The sequence below is a fragment of the Capsicum annuum genome, chromosome 9 (genome assembly GCF_002878395.1).
Source record: "Capsicum annuum cultivar UCD-10X-F1 chromosome 9, UCD10Xv1.1, whole genome shotgun sequence".
NCBI lineage: Eukaryota > Viridiplantae > Streptophyta > Magnoliopsida > Solanales > Solanaceae > Capsicum > Capsicum annuum.
In genome coordinates this window covers 152,256,680-152,271,400 of record NC_061119.1, presented here as the reverse complement: position 1 = coordinate 152,271,400, position 14,721 = coordinate 152,256,680, and the positions used below count along the sequence as shown (strand labels likewise).

The 14,721-nt window shown below is 35.4% G+C and overlaps 1 long non-coding RNA gene across 10 annotated transcripts; it reads left to right on the top strand.

The window, feature by feature from the left end:
- Positions 1-334: 334 nt before the first annotated feature.
- Positions 335-7,198, top strand: LOC107842502. 10 transcript variants are annotated; one of them, XR_007045082.1, is made up of 6 exons: positions 335-734; positions 1,831-1,937; positions 4,405-5,122; positions 5,294-5,643; positions 6,378-6,796; positions 6,972-7,198. It is a non-coding gene; the product is annotated as an uncharacterized LOC107842502 (long non-coding RNA). The 10 variants fall into 10 exon arrangements; XR_007045081.1 differs by adding an exon at positions 1,586-1,672 and having other exon boundaries at positions 4,405-5,643; XR_007045080.1 differs by adding an exon at positions 1,574-1,672 and having other exon boundaries at positions 4,405-5,643.
- The last annotated feature ends 7,523 nt before the right edge of the window (positions 7,199-14,721 follow it).

Sequence of the window (14,721 nt, the reverse complement as noted above, 5' to 3'; positions counted from 1 at the left end):
ATATAAGACCGTGTAGTAAGGGATACTATTTCACTCCAAAAATCATATCTAGCACACACTACAATATTTCTGGTCTAAGGCCAAACTAAATCTGGACAACACTTATAAAGTGTTTTCTAAAATAGTTTTGGACACGCTTTTAAAATGTAGCCTTAGGTTTTTTTCTAAATTTTATAAATGTTGCCATATCATTATATAATTGGAAATGCTCCTTACATATATGGTTACACTTTTATAATGTGACTATTTTTATTATTTTAAAATAATAATTTATAAGTATTGTCTTGCAACTTTTATAAATTTACGTCAAAATATGGTATTCCCTCCAATATTTTTAAGACCAAAATATTATGTTCTCTCCAATATATTTTATTCCCTCCAATTTTGAATTAAAAAAATCATAAAACATAATATCATTTTTCTGAAATGTTGTATAGGATTTATTCTCATCGGTGATAGTTTAGTGTGGAATTGAAATCGCACAGCTAGGGTTTTGTTCATCAATTCTTATAGCGGCTAGCTAGGGATAATTTATTACTGGAGAGGTGCAAAATCACAAATTTTACTTGCTGGCTTGACCTCGAAACCACCTTCTCCGAAACCACCCCACCCCCACCACCCAACATTGCAAAACGGAATCAGATTCCTTCGATCAATTCACTGTGTGTGTTTCTTGATTTGATGAATTAATTTGCTGGTATGGGTCATGATCAATAATCCCTTTAATTCATATGGTAAGCTTTTGTTTTAAATTCTTGAAATTTTTGTTGCTTTGTTTATCATCTATTTTACCAGTTTTAGATGCTTTCATATAATCAATTTTTGTTGCTTTCCTTGTCCTCTGCTAAAAATTGAATCGTTTTGCTTCTCAATTACTGCCCAAAAGTTCAATACTTTGTATCTTTTTTTTTAGAAACTAGATTCTTGATTATGAGTTTCAAGATATGAAATTGACGAGTCAAAGAAAGGATAATTCTTCTTTTCCCCTTTTCTCGCTGCAAAATGGCACACAAATTCCCTTTCTCGCGCAGTATTTTCTTCCTTCCGCCGCCGTACCCAAGGCATCAGCCACATGCAAACCTGAAAATTGGTCTGGTTCAAGTTGAAATTGGCTCATAGAAAACAACATAAGTTTCATATTCCTCATACTATTTGTCTTCTTTATCTACTAATAATTTTAAACTGCCGTCATGCTTTTTCTTTTTTGTTCATTTTGTATTGGCTTGTTATCTTCCTTCCTCATTTTTTTTATGTCGTCAAGATTTTTACTAGGGAGATTTTAAGTTTAATCATGTAAAAATAGTGTAATTTTTGGACCAAGGGGGTCAACTCCATGGCTTACCTTGCTCCGTCCCTGTTTGAGTTGGTTGTGATTAGAATAAAGCTGAAAATTAGAGATATTTAGCTTTAGTTGGTGCAGTTAGGTAGAATTGCTTTGCTAAATCCCTTTGACTCTACGACTTTTTTCTATTTTTCTATCTGTTATTTTTGATTATTGATGTTTTGGTTTGGCTGTATTTGTAAATGAATATTAATAATTGTGAAGTATTAGATGATGAAGATATGGCTGTAGAGTTCATTGCAGGCAAAGCGTGTCATGTAGACTCATGTAGTGCCTGGTGTTGTTTAAACCCACACCGAGGTGGCTTATGTTGGGAAAACTGAGGAACGGGTAAAGTCACTCAGAGTTGATTGTCGTGTTAGCAAATCTCCTTTCCTAGCAAACAATAGAGCCAAGATGTGGAGAAAGAGAGTGATAAGATATTATGTGTCCATATTATGTTATCTAATGCAGGGGAGCTTATTTACTAATCTGAACTGGCATTGCAGTACAGAGCATTGTGTCCGGACATCCCTCGTACTTGCCATGCATATCCACCATCGAGTGAGGCACTCAAAGAAGTAGCCATGGCCACTTGTGACAAGCTCATTCACATGTATGTCCTGTGTTATATCCTCCATAGTATTGTGTTTCTTATTCCGTTGAGAATCTTGAATGCTTAGACGAGGCTTTTTATTGCTGCCGTTACTCAAGCAACCCCTTTTCCCCTTTATTTAGGATCCCAGATACAACAGATGTGAATGATTCATATTCTGCATTTTCCCTTTGTGGGAAAATATAAGAGAAAAATATTATTAAATTGTTATAACTACATTATTACATTGAGGCCCTATTTATAGACAATACATTCCAATCCTTTTCCTAATAGGAAACTACATTACAATCCTTTTCCAAGTAGGATTTTATATGCTATTCGAATTTCTACTCATATTCAAACACTCCCCCTCAAGCTGGTGCATAGAAGACATATGTACCAAGCTTGTTATGGATGTAACTAATATGAGAATCGGTGAGGGACTTGGTTAAGATATCTGCAAGAAAACTGATAAGGACTGCTTTAAACGTCTAGGAGACCTCAATTGAAACGGAACAAACTGAAAAAGTGATCCGAAAAGTAGTAAATATTGCCGTAAAGTCGATGTGTTGCTGGAAAATTGCCGAAAACTGGTATAAAATATATGGTTCATCTCGAAATCAAGAGACGAGTAGATCTTGAACATGAAAGTCACCGGAAACTTAGCTGAAACATGCTCACATGCCGGATTATTAGATTTGATGGATGAATAGTGACTACAATCTGAGGAAAAAAAGGTATATGGGTAGGGTCAGAATGATGACACGACCCTACTGAAAAAAAGAAATATGTATAGGGTCGGAATGACGGCACAACCCTATTGAGAAATGGAAATTATATGAGTAGGGTCGGAATGACGGTACGATCCTACTGGAAAAGAGAAATTATATGGGTAGGGTCGGAATGATCGCATGACCCTACTGAAAAAGATATGAGGAGTCATCGGAAAGACGTACGGAACTGTGTAAATTAAATCTGAGGAGTCACCAGAAAGATGCATGAGTCTATGCAACTCAGATATGAGATAGTAGTTCGGAAAAATGCACGGTGCTATGCAAATCAGATATGAGAAAATAGTCATCGAAAAAAGTACGGTGCTAAGAAAAATAGATATGAAAAAGTAGTCACTGGACAGATGTATGGTGCTACGCAAAGATATGAGAAAATAGTCACTAGAAAGATACACAGTGAGCCAGTAACCCAACTTTTGCTAACATAATCATTGGCCAAACGGGCGGCATCTATGGATTATAGCCGCCCGCCGACAGCGGAAACTCTTTGATTCTTTACCAAGATCGTGGAAGCTCTGATACCATGTGAGAAAATAATACAACAACAACAACAAACCCAGTGTATTCCCACCTAGTGGGGTCTGGGGGGTAAGATGTACGCAGTCCATACCTCTACCTCTAAAGAAGTAGAAAGGTTGTTTCCGATAGACCCCCGGCTAAGAAAATAATAATAAGAATATTATTGAATTGTTGTAACTACATTATTACATTGAGGCCTATTTATAGACAATACATTCCAATCCTTTTCCTAATAGGACACTACATTACAATCCTTTTCCAAGTAGGATTTTATATGCTATTCCTATTCCTACTTATATTCTAACACCCTTAATAAATATGACTTGTAACGTGAATTAAACTCCACATAAGTTGATGTCATCTTTCTAAAATATGTATTTCATAAATGGCTAAAAGGAAATTACTTGGAATAAAGCACAATGATTACCAAAGTGACCATGTAACTCACATTGAGAATTGTATGTACCTATTTGCTTCGAGCTTTGTGTTTTCCGACTGTCATATACTCCATCCGTTCGCTTTTATTTGTCACTAATTTCCTAATTGAATTTTTATTTTTACTTGTCATTTTTGGCATAGCTAAGATCAAGAAAAGAAAAAGGAGAAGATAAGTTTCTTGACCATTTCTCATTTTTCAGTAACATCAAACCATGAAATGATTCTGAGGCACTTCAATTTATATATATACTAGTACTAATTTTCTGAAAGGTCTGTTAGCAGTAGTGGTGGCTCAGGTAATCTGTCAATTGCGGCAGGCTATCAGCCTTACATAGTTGAGCACGAAGCTTCCCTGGCAGATAGTGATTCTGTCAAGGCCAGAACCTTGGACCGCAGATCATGATAGAGCTGCACAGTAACATTTTGAACTGATTTCCTCAATAGACATTTGTGTTGTGATGAATAGTTCATTCATTGGTTTATTTGTCTCAAATTTGTTTCTGATATAGGAACCAGAACATTAACACAAACTGTACAGTGACTATGCATTATTGTTTTAGAATTATTTTTCTAAAAGAGATGGTGCTTAAACTAATGACCGGTCCCAACTAGTTTGTGGGTTCGGACTAATGGATAGTTAATTCTATCGGTTGATTTAGTATAAATATGACTTACTTCTATGCTACCTGTTTTGTGATAATGTGCAGTTTTTTCATTTGTTTTTTTGCCGTCTATTGTAGATAGATTGGCAAGGACAAAAGCTAGTGGAGTAATTGATGCAGATACTTCTTGTATAAAAATGCTTTAGTGATTTAGGTTCTCTCAACTATGCCAGAATGCTGGCGGGATCCAGAGTTGGTGCTTTCTCCATGGAATGTGCACTATCACTCTGGCTTTCTGAAGCATCTAATGCTTAGATCAGACAGGTATTTAGATCTAATTTCTGTCCATTTTGAATAAAGAACTGAAGTCTCTTGCTTATTGTTATGCTAATGATCAGTTTCTATTTTTTTAGGGGTGGGTGGGGTGGGGTATGGCATTGGAGTGGCTGGAAAGATAGTTGAGTAGTCAAGTATATAGTTTACCTGGTGAACATCATTAAAAGGGATATGGAAAGTGCTATTAGGGAAAATATGAAACTCCTTCAGATTCCCTAGGTACTTTGAATGTGAACTAGGAGCAAGATAGAGAGTGCCTTGACATGAGTGGTTTTGGATTGGTGTGCTAGATACAAGGGCAGATGTTTGAAGCCACACATCTATCTCTTTCATGTCATGCAAGACTGAACCTGCAATTGTAGTATGAGATAAACCAGGCCTGGCGTAGTTATGTTGTTGAAGCTCACTGATATTTCTCACGAGTGGTAATCCATTAATTGAGCAGTGAGTATCTTCAACTGTGGCGAACCACAAAACAACAACTACTATCATGTCATCCACTCCTCTAAGAAATCTTCAAGTATGTTTATTTTATTCTCTTGTGCAACTGCTACACAATTTTGAGTATTTTATGGCGGGATCAGTAATGTAAAGCCTAAGATCACATGACTGTTTAGTCTATCAACATTGATATTTCCAGTTAAGTGCTTCCTGTCATTGTTTCTTATAGTTTTCATGTTCTGGTTAACAGCCTCTATGGCAGAGATCAAAGAAATTAAGAACCAAAAGCACAAAGAGATGACATAATTTTTGCTATCGCTGTTGATTGTAGACATCCAGTGAGTCCTCATTTTGGTTCTGCAGCTATTGACAATTATGTATTTTTGAAGCATCATGGTTGGAAGAGTAGTGGTAACTGTTCCCATTAATGAAAATGCTAACTGTTCCCATCAATGAGTAAATTCTTCAGGACAGGCTTCATAAATACAGATGCTCACCCAAAGAAAAGATTGATTAATGATAGAGGGTGACCATTTATGTTCTGATGCTGCCACTTTCCTTGGAGCAGATAATGTTTGCGCAAGATTAGAAGTACTTCAGGTATACGTCTTTGTACTACGTCTGATTTGTGGTGATTGATGGATGTTTCTTCACAAGCATAATCATGCTGAGTTTGTTGGACATACTGTTGGTGTTGTTTAGTTTTCACTAAGTTCCTTAATTTACCATACTAATTTTTCTTGTGCATTTGTTACTTCTTCTGCTTTGGATGATCTTTCCTTGAAAGCTAGTAAGATCTGTATCCGCACGTCTTTTGGGTCTAGTTGCATTAAAAACCTCTTCTATGTCATCTGTCTCTTTCTTTTGGATTAAATTTGATATTTTGCATTAGATGTTATGCTCTTCACATCCGTGCAATATACTCCTACGAAAACTTAGATCATAGGTTGTTTGTATAAGCTTGCACTTTCTACTTGTGCTGACAAAGTGACAGATTAAATAGTAGCGAGTTAATGTCTTATATAGGGCTCCAAGTTCTCTATGTGATGGTCCTTGAAATAATGACACTGATTGAACATAATGCTATTTGTTAGTGAGAAAATGTAGAATTAAGTTTGTGAATGAAATAACTTAATTTATCAAAAAAAGGTTAGTGAGAAAATGCAGAATTTCACAAGCATCTAAGACTTTTTATGATCCGAACTAAGCATCAGTTCGTAATTGTGATTGTAGCATCTCATTTGTTCTTGCTTCCTTTCTTTTAGTAGGGAGTAACTTTATAAGAATAACTATGATTGGCTTTACCAAGAGTGCTTATTCATTCTTCCAAATAGGTTGGTCTACAAATGCAGTGGCTGCTAGTGACCTGATTAGTAGTTATTCACACTTCTAGAAGAAAAACGCGCTACAGTCAAATAATGCATGGCAAGTGAAACTTAAAACTAACTAAACTTATGTAGCTAAAGCTGATTTTATTCTTTCAAAGAAATTCACCTGTAGCTGCTGATGGCATAAGACGCACGAGAGACGTTCTTGTCTGTTGCTATCCAAGATATTTCAATTGTTGGCTTTTAGTATCCTGTTGGCTTCTTTCCTGAGCCTGGTGCAAAACAATCCTAGATTGAATTTTCAAGATACACCAGGGAGTGGTGGATCTAACATTCCTTCACTTGATGCAAGTAATGCACAAGCTATAAGAGGAAAAATTCTTTCAAATTCATCCGGCTCAGCTCATGCTTCAGTTCATGAAAAGGTACTTTATCTTACAAATTCACAAGAAACTTAAATCCTGAACTTTTAACTTGATTGAATGAATTAAAGAAACTTTGGATTTACATACTTCCTCATTTAAGATTATTGAAAAAAATATTTGTATATTTGTTGAGCATAATTTTACTTCAATTGTTTATTTCATTTTGAATGTGTAGGAACAATGTGGGGATCAAATTTGAATGGTGGACGCCACAACTAAACTTGATCTAGATTGAAGTGAATGATGAAGAAATTTTGAAATATTTTGGTATACATTTATATACATTTGGTTTTGTGTGAAACTTGGTACAAATTTTTATTATGTTTTCTAATTAGTATGTAAAAGATATGTTTCTTTGAAGCTTCATTGCAAATTTATGCACTTTAATTATTTATTAGCTAATTGGTGCGTGAGATTATATATAAATATGTATGTTTATATAATGTGCTTAGTGATGTATATATTCCGATCAAAATAATTATTTTTCAATTAGATATTACGTACTAATATTTTATATGCCTAATGCCATTTCTGTAAAATGTGGACTGAACTATCAAATTTTAGGCAATATTGGTACACTTTAAAAGTGTGGCTAAAACATGCTTATACTTTACAAGTGTTGTCATAAAGGATGTATAAAAGGCTACGTTTTTAAGTGTGGCTACTATAAAGAAAAGGTCATGTGTTTTAAGTGTTATAGAGGTGCTCCAAAAGGCCCCCAATAATAAAATGAAGGCAACATTTTTTAAGTGTTGTTATAGAGGTGCTACAAAAGGCTACACATGTGAAGTGTGCCCAATAGCAAAACAAAGGCAACACTTATAAGTGCTGCAAAGCGTGACCTTTATACCTTAATGACCACGCTTTTTAAATGTAGCTGATATGGCAACACTTGAAAAGTGTGGCCTTTGATTAAAGATTAGTTTCTTTATGTTACCTCAAAAAGTGTTGCCTAAAGTTCGAAAGTGTGCCCTTTGATCAAAGGCCACACTTTTTGCTATTTTAGGCCACACTTTACAAGAGTGACAATAGGACTAAAAAGTTGTAGTGACAATAACATCAGCCTGAGTATCAACTCTCAAACAATCACAACACATAATCTATAGAAACCAATCTACTACTAAAGAATCATCCACGAGAGTATCTACATGTAAAGGCATAGATAAATATGTCTAATAAAACTCTAACTTGATGCATAATAAGTAAATATATATATATATATATATATATATATATATATAAATATATGGATCTCAGATCAAATAAAGTAATAATTGGCTTATGACATGCTGAAGTTATACCTGTAGTTAGGGGTGTACACAGGTCAGGTTAATTTGGTTTTTTATTTAAAAAAAATTTCAAACTCATGTCGATTTATTAAAACTATAAATCAAATCAAACCAACATAAAATTGTTTTTTTTTTGTTTAAGTTTTAGTCGTTTTTTTTTTTATTTATTTATAATCTTTGATTTTTACAATTATATTGTGATCGAAGACTAGATCAAATATATTTTCACTCATGTGCTAATGAAGAACCACAATTATGAAAAAATGAGGAGCGAAAAACTCTCTTAAAACTAAAAAGTGAGATGAAAAGTGAAAAGTTTAGGTTTTAAGTTTATATTGGGTTTTTGATCATTTAATTAGCAATTAATGGATAAATATGACAACTTAAAGGCTCAAATCCAAATATGTATCTACATCTACTTTCAAATTATTGAAAATTACTAAGCTAAGTATTTAAAAAGTAGATTATAATTAATATTTTATGTATAAAAAATACAAATATTATATATATATATATTATGTTGGTTTGATTAAGGTTTGGTTTGACTTTTTTTGGTCAACACCAAACCAAACCAAGAATGGTCGGTTTTTTTTTCTAACGCCAAACCAATCAAATCAAATCATAAGTTGTTTTTTTTTCCCGATTTGGTTTAGGTCGTCGGTTCAGTTTGACTTGACGGTTTGATTTGTACACCCCTACCTGTAATAACAACATCTGAAGACTCCACCTCTGGCCTACCAAGTACAATATCTAAGTGACCCTATCCAACTCAAGACTGGCACTTGACCGACCACTTATCTTACCTACCCGAGGACCTTCTCTAGAACCTTCAAAATCACCTATATAACCTTGTTCACCACCTCTAGCTGGGGAAACACTACCCTAATCAGTTGAACACTATGTACTGGAAGCTTAATCATTCCACATTAGGGCCACTCTCTTGAAAAATAATTGACAACCCCACAATCATAACTTGCCTCTAGCACTCTGCTTTACCTGGAAGGTTTGAATAAATCAAAATGGGCACCTCATTTAGAGGACGCTGATTGTGTATACCTCGAGTATTGACCACTTCTCTAACCACTGTAGCTATTATAATCGGGCTGACCCTTATCAGTAATCTGAACTGCTCCCTTAAAGGGCCTACTAGACTAACCCCGATGATGATAAGATTGAACTGAGGGTACCTACCTTTAAAACCATCGCCTCGTTGTGTCTCCTACTATAACTACCCTACTTATGTGACCTACCCCTTAGGACTTGCAATGCATATCCTTCATAGTCTGAGAATAATTAAAAATTTCCATAAAAGACTTGCCACCAATAACTAGATTCTAAGTAGCAGTGCGAAGAGATAGTCTCAGCTCTCTAATAAAACACCAAATTCATTCACACATAGTAGGTAAGATCATAGTAGCATGTCGGGCCAACTCATGGAACCTCATGTCATACTCAACAATAGTTAAAGAACCCTGCTACAAGCTGGTAAACTGATCTCTTAGAAGGTCACGAAGCCTATGAGGTATATACTTTTGTAAGAAAGCTTTGGAGAACTGAGTCCATGTCATAGAGGGAGATCCATTTGGCCTAGTTTCCATATAACATCTTCACCACTATATAATTGCCCGATCAAATTTGAAGGTGGTGTAATCCACACCATGCGACTTTACAAGTCCCAAATCATGGAGTCTCTCTTTGCAACTAGTTAGAAACTTAAATGCATCCTCGCCCAGGGCCTCTTTAAATCTGGGTTAAGTCAATCTCAAAAATTGTTCAAACATATTCTACTAATCGGCAACCATAACTGGTTGTGGAATCGCTGGTGCCAGGGGAACCTCTACTCTAGGAGCCACAATTATGGACTACGCTCCTAAATCATCACCACTCTGGGTTACTAATTGAGACCCATCTGATGATGTACATCTTAATAACCCCAATAACTGAAGTAAAACATCTTTGACAACTAAGAAAATATAAATACTAATGGGGCTTGAGATGCCTTCTGGACAACTAGTGGCTGGGGTGGCTGAACCTATAGAGCTACCTCTAGCTTGAGAGAAAAAATAGGATCTGGTCAAGGCTCCTTGACTGACCTAATTGATCTTGAATTTCTACACTGACCTCAACGTCTAGGTAGACCTCAACCTCTGACGGGTGCCCTAGCTACAGGCTATTGTAACCTGCATCCTATCCATCTATGAATGAGTAATATAAATGAGAATTTAGAAACCAATATAGTCTCAATGCATGATAATGAATAAAGGAGGTGAGATTTTTCTAAGAATGTCCTGTAGCCTCTTGAAAATAGAATACAAATGTCATCGTACCGATCCGTGGGACTCTACTAGACACTTGCTCTTTTACTAATAATACTAATGAACCTAGGCTTTGATACCGCTTTGTCACGACTCAAATTCTTGAGTTATGATGTCACCTCCTTTAACCCAACAGTAGGTAAGCCAAACCATTGCCTAGAGTGATAAGTAATGGGCTAAATGATAGCAGCTAAAATATTACAAAATAAAAGCGTACAATAGGGGTATTAAGTAGCGACATAAATAAATATGATCGTAATGCATAGCAAGGGAATAGGGGTAAAAGTGCAATATAGTATCCCCATGACATGCTATGGTCGATACAAGAGCTACTAATATAGAGTACTAGACAGTGTCCTCTATATATATATATCTGTATATATAGTATCAAAAAAATACTGTCCAAAAATTAAGGAAGGAGAGAGGATCAGGTTTGAGCTCTGAAAGCTCACCTTATCTCCGAAGTCGCAGTAAGCCTGAGGTAATGTTAACGATGGTGGCTCATACTCAAAACTGCATTAAGGAAAAGATATAGAAGTGCAGTATAAGTTTAAAAAGTAATAGGTACTCAGTAAGAATCATAGGCTGAGCGAGCTACATTATAGTAAAAGTATAAAAAAATATGAGAATATAAACTAAATTCAAAATTAAAGGGTATAAATGAAAATAATACTCCAAATCGGGAAATTATGATAAATATGCAGAATAAGTAGCTCGAAAGTAAATTATAGTTTATATATAACCTAACTGGGCCTCTATAAGCCTATAATGCACAAACAAGAAAGGAAGATGATCCAATTGAGAAGCCCGACGAATACAAAGAAGGTGAATTTATCAATAATTATGACATAAAATGAACCACAATTAAAACTTGCCTAAAATTCCTCCATAAACACAAATGCTGAACTTGAATTGGATCTAAAGAATAGATTATGATAGAAAATGCTACAAATAAATCATAATTGCCGAACTTGAACCTAAACTAAATAATAGGATCATGAAAGAAAATGCCACAAATAAATCATAACTGTCGAACTTGAACAATAACTAAAAAGTAAGTCAAAAGAAATGGCAATCCAAGATTATAGCTCTATTAAGTCCATTTAATAATAAACTCCTAATCAGCTGATCAAATCTATAAACAATGTGAGTTTTACTTATTTAAGTCTAACAATAATGTTTTATGGGTCAAATACTATTCTACTCTAGGTATCAAGGCTAATTGGACCTCACTAAATAGAACAAGTCATCCTAGTGCTCGAGATTTAGTCTAAGGTGATGAACAAAGTCCTCTTAGGTCTACGCAGAGTTAATTTAGGAAATTGACCTAACAGAAGGGCCAACATGGCCCACTACTAGTCCCGAAAACCCAAACTAAAGAAAGCATCTACCTAAACCTATAATAAGTCTTTACAAACCATAACAAGGTACCATGTAATTCCAAAATATTCCTAAGGTATTGACATAATCAGTAGAAAGAAAGGCTAGGCCAAATTCTACCTAAAAAGGGAACTTATCGGCTAACTTAACCAATGAACAATAAATCATCAACTGGATTAAATGCCCACCCACACATAGAATAATACAATAATGAATATTAATCTATGAGGAAAGTAAGCCTAGCCTACCTGTATACTGTTAAAAGCTTGCCAAGTCCTCTACTTCAGAGCTCTTTTCTTCCAAAAAGCCTCTGAATGCTACCACAATATCAAAATAATAATATGTTCATTAAGATGAGAACATCGGTACCCATATTAAGTATAAATGCTCTGGGTCAAAACTCATACTAAAAATCTAATGTGCTATAGAAATAAAACACTTTCAACGCTTAAAACGGGAAAAATATGCAAGTTTGTGAGGTTATTTTGTTAGATATGATGTGTTTTGGGTATGTTTTTTAGGAAATCATATTTTAGATGCTGAGTTCATGAAAAAGATGAAAAAAATATGTTTTTGGCCACTTTTTGAAGCAATTATAGATGTTCGAGATATTTTTTGACTTGTTCATGATCGAAGCATGTTAAGGAATTGAAAAAGAGCTGAAAAGATGACTCCCAGTTCCTAAGTCAATATGTGGACTGCAAGTAGGACTTATGGACCACAAATAGGCAAAGAAAGTGCAAAAAGTTCAAAATCTCAAGAGCTGACTTGCAAGATTTTTTCATCTTGGTACCTGCGGCCAGTACCTACGCCCACCCTACTAACCGCAGGTACTACCTGCGCCTAGGGTCAGGGTGCAAGTAGGGGCTCTAAATAGCCACCGACCCTGTTTTGTCATATTTTTTTCGGGCTTTGGTTTTAGGATTTCCATATGTATTATAAATACCCTTTATGTATTTTTTTAATAGGAGTAACACACTTTTGATACTCACAAACATATTTTGATTCCAACATTCAATTTTGATCTTGGGATTCGCTTGTATTGACTTCAGTTGATTTCTTCCGTTACAGTTTTAGGTTTTCTACTTATTATTGTGATTTCATCTATGCTTTTGATTATGAATGTTATTGATTTCTTCACAAGTATGAGCGGCTAAAAACCTATAGCTAAGGTTATGAAGATCCTGGCAGATTGATGATGTAGGGGAAGTGTTATTATTGTTCTAAACTGACACCCATGCATGTATTGCTTTATCTTCATTATAACAATTTTCTTAACGGTTGCACACGTTAGGATTCCACCTAGATTATTGCTACTTACTCCAAAAGAGGAGTAGTGACTAGGAAAAGATAAAGACAATAGTAATTTGGAGTTTAGCAGTCGATCCATGCTTCTAGGTTTTATCTTAGTAAGATGATTAGGTTTCATCTAATAATTAGAGACTTAGTAGGTAATAGTTAACTGGGATCAAGATAAGTGTTAGTAAGGTGACATCCTGAGACTCAAAAGGTAAAGGGTGTAATCCTTCTACTCATCCCAAAAACTGTCAAAGATACATGACTTAGCAATTTTGCATGCAAGGTATTAGGTCGGTTCAACAAAGCACGATAAGCCTATGAAGTTTATAAGCTAGGGGGAACACAATCCTAGTATTTACCTACAAGTGATTAAAATGGAAGTTAATATAGTTACTTTCTAGAGATTACTGCACAAAATCCCCCATTTACTTTTCATGTTCTGCTTGTTGACTAAAACTGTTGATAGCCATGATTCCACGTGTTCCCTTGTGATTTGAATGCAACCTTTGTTGTGTTACTATATTTTGATCGTGACAGTATTATTTTATGAGAGGAGGTGTATTTTGGACGTCATCAAAATTTTATAACCGTTGTTGGGAAACTACAGTGTTGAATTGTGAATTAATGTTGTAGCAGTTCTTGAGTTTTTCTTTTTGTTTTTGTTTTTAGTTGGGGACATCGGTGTATGCTTAGCACACTTAGTAGAGGAAATACCTTACTCCCACTGAAATCAAATCCAGAGAGGATCCTACAAACACATAGTTAGATGTTAGAGCAGAAAAGATACGATCTTCCTAAAGGGGTTTGTGATGTTATACGTCCCTCTCCTCTTGAATGAGTATAGGATATCATTGATTGTTAGACTAGTGAGCTGTTAGATCAAGTTGTGAACAATAGGAGGGCCACAGAAGAAGATCAGTGGGTAGCTCGATAGGAAGAGCTAGCTGAGCAGAGACAGGCAGTAGACCACCGAGCATTACTTGATGAGAATCAAAATAGAGCTAGAAGTGCCCGTGTTCAAGTGATCCCAGCATATCACTACATGCAACCATATATAAATGATGAGGAAGATTTGGGATATGTTGAGTTGGTAGAGACTGGAGCCATTATTCCTCTAATTTTATCCCTAGGCATCAAGTTTGGCATCATGAGCGCAATGATCTAACTTTTAAATCTAAAGGGTGTGTTTGCAGGCCTGCCTACAAATGATGCAAATTTGAACCTTGCTAATTTCATCGGGATCTGTAGTTTATATAAAAATCTAGGGGTGAATTAGGAAGTACTTAGACAAATATTGTTCCCCTTCTCACTTACTGGAGAAATATCTTTATGGTTAGGGGAACTACCAAGAGGCTCTATCACTATATGGAACAAGTTGTGCAAGCAATTCTTGAACAGGTTTTTTCCTCCATCCAGGATGTTGCAGCTTAAGGAAAAGATTTACAATTTCAAGCAACTGCAATCAGAATCTATGTACGAGTCATGATTCTGGTTCAAGATGAAGCCGAGTATGGTGCCCAACCATTCATTATCAGGGATGAGCTTATTGGAGATATTTTACCAATCCTTGACCATCATCTCTACAGCCATGGAAGACACCATATCTGGAGAATATTTTATGATACTACTCTAGGAGGCAGCT